Source organism: Octopus sinensis, linkage group LG7 (genome assembly GCF_006345805.1).
Source record: "Octopus sinensis linkage group LG7, ASM634580v1, whole genome shotgun sequence".
Taxonomy (NCBI): Eukaryota; Metazoa; Mollusca; class Cephalopoda; order Octopoda; family Octopodidae; genus Octopus; species Octopus sinensis.
This window is the reverse complement of record NC_043003.1, coordinates 63109221-63116031: the sequence shown is the minus strand read 5'-3', so window position 1 is coordinate 63116031 and position 6811 is coordinate 63109221.

Below are 6811 nucleotides of genomic sequence, written 5' to 3'. Positions count from 1 at the left end.
TATTTCAATGTTTATGGATTTATTTTTTGTTTCAAATATACGATATCTTTGGAAAAAATATACAAGCACTGAAACAAATATATTGTTTTCTACTCTAGGTACAAGGTCTGAAATTTTGGGGGAGTGGGGAGGGGGGCAATCGATTAGATTAACCTCAGTATGCTAAGCATTTCGCCTGGCATGCTAACGATTCTGCCAGCTCACTGCCTTATCTTCATGAACATATTCTTTTCTACTCTAGACACAAGGCCTGAAATTTTTGATTAGATCAACCTCAGTACACAACTGGTACTTAATTTATTGACCCCAAAAGGATGAAAGGCAAAGTTGACCTCGGTGGAATTTGAACTCAGAACAATTCTGCCAGCTCGCTGCCTTTCTACATCGTTTTTTGAAAAAAGCTAAGTAAAGATTATATTTGTTTATTCATCTTTGTTGTTTGTGTATGTTGCTATCTGTTTTCTTTTTGTGTTTTTTTTTGTTGTTGCTATTGCTAATGAAGCACACTTTGATAAATTTCAATACCAGCACAGATAATTTTATCATAACTACATGTCCTCTTTTTATAGTGTTTCTTAGTTAAGCCCTTCATTTCCTTTGGAGGAAAGGTCATCGATGACATTCCTCTAGTTCTTAACTCTGGGTTGTCCTTTCTGCTTCTCTCCAGTTGGATCCCTGCTTCTTCAGCTCTGTCTCAGTATCTCACTTATGTTTCCCTGAGGGAAAGCCTTCCTTTCCCAAATCTTATTCGTTTAGAATTGTTATCAATGTTTCTGTAACTTTCCGGTTTTTTTTTTTTCAACATAAAAGTGTTGACCCTATGCAAACCTATTTTTACCATGGTTCTGGGTTCAGTCCCACTGCATGGCAACTTGGGTGTCTTCAACTATGGCCTCAGGGCAAATAAACCCTTGTGAGTTGATTTGGTAGATGGAAACTGAAAAAAGTCCATCATATATATATGTATGTGTGTGTGTGGATGTGTCTGTCCCCCTCCACCATTTGACAATCAGTTTTGGTGTGTCTTCATCCCTGTAGCCTAGCAGCTCAGCAAAAGAGATCGATAGAATAAGTGCCAGGCTTTAATAACAAAAAAAAATCTATATTGGGGGCGATTCATTTCAACTAAAACTTTTTAAAAGCAGTGCCCCAGCATAGCCACAGTCTAATGAGTGGAACAAGCAAAAGATGAAGTGAGCAAGATGACAACATTCCCCCTGAACAGGAAGTCAATCCATCCCAGGGTTACTCATTTACATCTGAGAAGACTTGAACAACCCCAAAGTTTTTCATTCAAGACCATGAGATACCACCCAGTCCTGGAATTGAAACCTTAGTTTTGCAATCACAAAAGGAACACCCAAACCAATTGGCCACATACCTTCATTTTCATTTTTTTTTTGTGTCAATCATGGGCCAGGGAGCAGAAAATTTTGATTTTGCACCCCCAAATAACTTTAGGGGGTGAAAGTGCACCCCCAAAAGTTACTTGGGGTTGCAAAATCAAAATTTGTGCCCCTGCTTCTTTTTTACAGGTTTAGAAAACAGTGCATAAAATGTAATCTGAATAAAAAAGCAGCTTGAAGTTAGGTGTCTTCTTAAAGAAAAAAGAACAAAAATAAAATTAAAAAACAATAAAACTTTGTTTGCAAAACATTTTGGACCTGGGTTTGTACCCGCTAAGCAAATTTTGTTCCTGAGCCAGTGGCGTTAATAAAACACAGTCAATAGACTAAATCCAACCTTTCAAAATCGGTAGTTTCCTAAAGTATTGTCTGTTTATATTTTGGTTATGTAATAGCTGAAGTCAGCAGTTATATTTATTTGCTAAGTTTGATAGTTAAATAACTTTGATAGTTATCTTTACTTATTAAAATCAGGGGTTTATTTGTATTATCTGAGACTTTCATGTCACTTTTTATCTTATCACAGTATGATTTAGTATTGTTATTTATTCAAATTTCAAGTGAATGTGACTGAATTTCCTTGTTGGATGTTTAGCTATTTTTTCATATTTCTCAGTTTTGAGATAATATCTAATCTTCTAAAGTCAACTCTTTGCATAAAACAATTTGTTCAACCAATATTCAGAAAGAAATTAATTTTGTGTGTGTGTGTGTAAATATGTATATATATCATCATCATCATCATCATTTAAAGTTTGCTTTCCATGCTAGTTGGATGGGTTGGATGAGGACTGGCAAGTCAGAAGGCTGCACCAGGCTCCAATCTCTTCTGGCAGTGTTTCTACAGCTGGATGCCATTCCTAATGCCACCCCCTCCGAGAGTGTAGTGGGTGCTTTTTACATGCCACTGGCACGAGGGCCAGTTAGGCGGTACTGGCATTGACCACGCTCAAATGGTACTTTGTATGTGCCACCAGCAGAGACAGACAGACAGACATGAAGATATGAAGGTATGAGTGTATGTATGTATTAGAAGGCAAAATGTCTATATCATGTACACCCATTTTTCTATCTTCAGTCACACTATTTACATAGGCATATACATATACAATACATCATAACTTGCTGTGCTGACTCTAAATTTTATAGAAAACCTGTGGAGATAAATTTAAATTGATTGACTTATAAACATTCAGTATACTTTATTGCATATTATGGTTGCAAAAGAAAATACTGTGTCCTTAACAGCAATTAAATGTTTAAATGTACCAGGTCCCTGCTTATGGAATTCAAATAGGTATGAGTGATTTATAATGTGTAATATTTTGGCTCTGTAGCCTCCTAAACCATGCTGCTCACCTCTCAATGTTCTCCCCAAGTTTTTTTTCAATATCTTTGTACTCACGCAACTGTTTGTTTAGTTGACTGCTTTATTAAATATATTTCTTTCATTTTCAGCAGCTGCCACACTGTTTTTGGAGGCCATGTCTGCCTGACTTAATAGGGTCTCAAGCTGCAAACTAGATTATTGAAGTTTCATATATTATCATCATTATATTATTATGTAAATAACCAACATTAATATATTTGTTTTTGTTTTTTACCAAGATCATTTGCAGCTAATGAAATGAAATGGTTTCAAGCAGAGATAGAAGCCACCTTGGAACCTTTGCTAACAGGGAGATTAACTCCTGTTCATTGGTAATTATTAAGTTTGAAACAAAGTCCTGTCACATTTCAAGACAGGAAATATTAAGCATAATATTCTTCATGTTTTAAAGATAAGAAACACTCAATAACGTTTTTGACCTTTTCACAGTTAATAAACTATTTTCCCTCTAAACACTGTGATAATCTGAAAAATGATAGTCAGTTGGAGCAAGGTCAAGTGAGCAAAGAGGATGAGGCAAAACTTCCATATTTAGTTCCATAATCTTTTCTTGAGTGACTCAGACAATATTCAATCTTGCATTGTCACGTAATCATGAAAGAGCAACATTCCTTTATGATTAACCAGTGATGGGTGATCTTTATGCAAATTTTTGTGCAATGATCTCAAATGATGAATATTTTCTGCACTGTTTTATTTAGTTTAACACTGCCCTTCATAAACAATGCCATTCATATTCCACCAAACATGGAGCGTAACTTTTTTTTAGTATAGTCCTGGTTTGGGGATGAATTCTCCTTTCTCATTGGATACTAATTGTTCTCGTTTTTCATTAGGTCTGATTATAGAGAGCCCACTTTTCATAGTTTGCAACAATTCTACCTTGGAAAGAATCAGTAGCAGGTCTACTCTTCAAAGATGAACAGAGGTCAACTCTTTGATGAAGTTGAGAAGCAATCAGATGATGAGGGACCCACTGACTAATTTTACACACTTTCCTTAGTTCATGGAGGTGTTTTATATGTTTAAAGTGTGACTTGAACTGTTTTGCCAACTTGGACATACAGATCAAGGGGAACTATTTAAAGAAAATGTCCCCAAGTAAAACTGACCAAACCATTGTTGGCAGGTTTAGACACTAAAAGTTTCATTTCCATTGAAAGACCAAATATTTCTTGCAGCTTCCATTGCTGAAAAGCCCCTTTTCAGCATGCTGTGTTTGATATGGATCTGATCCAAACAGTTTGAATTGCATCCCTGTGATATAAAGCAATCGGCAAAGAAAGAAGGAAAAAAACATTACAATATAAAAACTAATGATTATTTTACCACATGTATTGAAAAAGGATCCTCAGAGTGATTATGTCAAAAATGCAAGAGGAATTCCTTTCCAGCCTAGTGCTATCCAAGCCTAATGAAATTAATGCATATTTTGTGAATTTGTTGTTACATAAACCACTCTGGTGTATTTTCTCTAAGAGATCCTGAAATCAGTAAAATCTTCAAGCGTTGGAAAAAAGCAATTTTTCATAGCACTACATAAAGCAACTGGGCTTTCTCATTTAAATATCACATTTATGATAGTTAGATGAAAAGGCCCAGTTGCCAGATAAGTTCCATAAATCACTGCTCTACAGGTAAGATGAAATACTTAAGATTACAGGAGCATGCAAACAAATGCAAAATTTAAAACTGTTGTGATAAATTGAATGATGGGTTTAACAAAACTGTAATTTGTTTAAAACAGTAAAACTTGCAATGAAACAAGCAAACAATTAAAAAGTGAGTGTGATGTTGAGGAAAAGCAAAATACGCTTTCTGATATTGGCACAAAGCCAGCAGTTTTGAGGAGTGGTATTAGCAGATTATATTGATCCCAAAACTCAACTGGTATTTATTTTATCAATGCTGAAAGGATGAAAAGCAAAGTCAACCTTCGTAGAACTTGAACTCAGAACATAAAGAGATGCTACTGAGCATTTTGTCTGATGTGCTAATGATTCTGCCAGCTCACTGCCTTTGGAGATGAAACAAAATATGAAAGAATAAGATAAATAAATTTAGAAATACATCATACATAAGTTACATAGCTTTGTACTTAAGAAGTTTGATTCACAAATGTATGATCCAGGGTTCAATCCCTCTGTGTGGGTGGTACTTAGAGCCTGAGTCACCCAAAGTCTCATGAATGAAATTTAGTAGATAAAAACTGTATCGAAGCTCATCATTGTACTAGACTTAATCCATAGAAGCTCATCATTGTACTAGACTTAATCCATGGAACCTCATTGTTGTACTTGACTTAATCCATGGAAGCTCATCATTGTACTAGACTTAATCCATGGAAACTCATCGTTGTCCTAGACTTAATCCATGGAAGATCACTGTTGTATTAGACTTAATCCATCTCTTAGTTTAACATCACAATTGAACTTTAGGCTGTTGCAAGTATTGAGATCAGGTTTTCCAATGCAAGGATGGCTTCCTCCATTCCTCCAGTTTTGAGAGTCTGGAAAATGTTTTTCATGAGGAGAGAGTCCGTCTGATATCTTTCACCATTTATTTATTTTTACTCCTGTCAGTCATTGGACTACGACCATGCTGGGGCATGCTTTAATTCAAACAAATCAACCCCCAAGTACTTATTCTTAAATCTAGTACTATTTCTATCAGTCTTTTTACTGAACTGTTAAGTTACAGGGATGTAAACAAACCAACACAGGTTGTCAAGCATGGGGTTGGACAAATGTAAATATTTGCTAGTTTTATACTTGTCTTTGTCTTATTTTCTTTGTTATTTCCTTGTTAGTTATTTGTTACTTAGTCTTGTTACTGTTGCATGTGACACTGGTGTGTTGGGGAGCCTCGTGTTGTCTCTCAAGTTTAAACAGTGAAATGGACTCTAGAACCAAAATTATTGTTTTGTAAGAGAGTGTTATTGTAAATTCACAAAAGCCCAATATGGTTCTGGGACTTATTTTAAAGGCCACATTGACCTTGTGTTCATTTGAAATTACCATTTTGGGATAACCAAATTAAATGAAATATGTACACACACACATACATATATCATCATCATCATCATCATTTAACATCTGTTTTCCATGCAAGCATGAGTTAGAGGGTTTGACAAGATCTGGTGAGCTGCAAGGCCACACCAAGTTCCAGTGTCAGCTTTTATATAGTTTCCATGGCTGGTTGCCCTTCCTAACGCCAACTACTTTGCAGAGTATACTGGATGCTTTTTAATATAGTAGTCCTACCCACACATGCATGGAAGATGGACGTTAAATGATGATTATGATGACTATGATGATTATGATGATGATGGGAGAGGCGGAGGTGGATGACTTTTTGCCAGTTCTTGATAGGTTAAAGAATGATAGTGGGACAAGCGTAAGGGTTTTGCTGAAGAGGAGATACTTCCATAAGCCATTAGTCTATCCCTAGCTTCTTCAGAGACCATTATATCACAGAGCATGGAACTCTGTTGTAGGCTTTCTCCAGGCCAAAGAATACCAAGTACAATAGTTTACTCTTAGCTAAAATACTTCTCCAACAGTTGTCTGACTAAGAAGATATCATCAGGAGTATTCCTACTAAAAACCAAACTCCATCTCATTTAGTTTGATTCTGTTTCTAATTAATTAATTTATCACTTTCTCAGCAACCTTCATGACTTGGTCCAGCTCGTTGAATACTATGATTACCTTAGTCTAAGGCATCTCTTTTCTCTTGTAATGATTAACTATATTGCTGCTACACTAGTCATTAGGAATGATACCGTCCTGAATAACCTGATTAATTATTTGGATGACTAAGCCATATCCTACTCTACCAGATATTTTAAGCACCTCAGCAGCAATTCTCAATGGACCAGAGGATTTCCCTGGCTTCATATCCTTAATTGTTTTATCTATCGTTCTCCAGTCAACTAGGATAGCTGGTTTCTGTGTTGGATTTGCATTGGAAAGTTTCCTTTCCTTCATTGCATTTTCAACCTTTAATAACCTTT